General features: G+C 40.1%; 1 pseudogene; it reads left to right on the top strand.

Annotated features, from left to right (window-relative positions):
* The window catches only part of LOC101643078, a 9371-nt pseudogene extending 9119 nt beyond the window's left edge, over positions 1-252 (top strand).
* The last annotated feature ends 837 nt before the right edge of the window (positions 253-1089 follow it).

Here is a 1089-nt window from a genome sequence, read left to right as displayed (position 1 = left end):
AGGGTGCATGAGGGAGGGGAGTAGAGAGGGAGGGGGAAAAATGAGGAGCCGATATTCAGGGCTCAAGTGGAAGGCAAATGTTTTGAGAATGATGATGGCAACAAATGTACAAATGTGCTTGACACAATGGATATATGTATGAATTGTATGAGCCCCCAATAAAATGATTTTTTTTTAAAAGCCATGGGCAAAAAGACTGCTGGAGTTAGCAAGGTCACCACATCTGCCCAGAAATCTCAGAAGGCTAAATGAATATTACCCATCACACCTGTCTTAACCAGTGGTGGAAGAACGGTCTCAGAACTGTTTGTCTCAATTTGCCATTTAAGTTTAATAGTAAAAGACTGGGTGATCTTAATAATGCATCATAAAACTTTCAGAAGGAAAGGAATGTTTGTGGGCCATACGTTTCTTTTGTATATGGCAGTTTTACGTTATTAATTTTAAAATCAGTACTTTTTTAATGGGAAACAACTTGACCAAAAATTTTGAGAAACTTTAAAACAAAGTTAATGAGGGGGAAAAAAAAAAAGGATTAGTTGGGTTGAGGGTCCCCAGAACCCTTTCCTATAGATAGAATTGTAACATAGGGGTGGGCCCTACACCCACTAGCACCGAGTCATTTCTGACTCATAGCAAACCTATACAGGGTCCCTCTGAAGCTGTACATCTTTACAAGGGGAAATAGTCTCATCTTTCTCCCAAGAAGCAGCTGGTAGGTTTGAACCATTTACCTGACAGTGCCCCAGGGCTCCTTGGGGTGAGTCCTAAGTAACAATGATTTCTAAGTGTTATAGATGTCATTTAGTTTTGGGTGTCTAGTCTAGTGGTTCTGCTTGGCCCACAGTCAAACTCTCCCAATGAGACTAAATGGCTGGATGGTCATATCTGTTATTTATTCCCGTCCACTATCCAGTACACTTAAACAAACAGTAAGTGCTCTGTAAATTACATTTCAAGAAACACAGTTTTTTAACAAACAACAGGAGCTTACTGAAGAAGGAGGAGTAGAATTCTAGGTGCAACACTGTCAGGAGGTGAAGTAATGGGTATTTGTCATAGTATTTAGGGTCACTACCACCTATCTGT

The sequence above is a fragment of the Echinops telfairi genome, unplaced genomic scaffold (genome assembly GCF_000313985.2).
Source record: "Echinops telfairi isolate 266 unplaced genomic scaffold, ASM31398v2 ScPeMD7_2291;HRSCAF=2852, whole genome shotgun sequence".
Classification (NCBI taxonomy): domain Eukaryota; kingdom Metazoa; phylum Chordata; class Mammalia; order Afrosoricida; family Tenrecidae; genus Echinops; species Echinops telfairi.
This window is presented reverse-complemented; position numbering and strand designations above follow the sequence as displayed.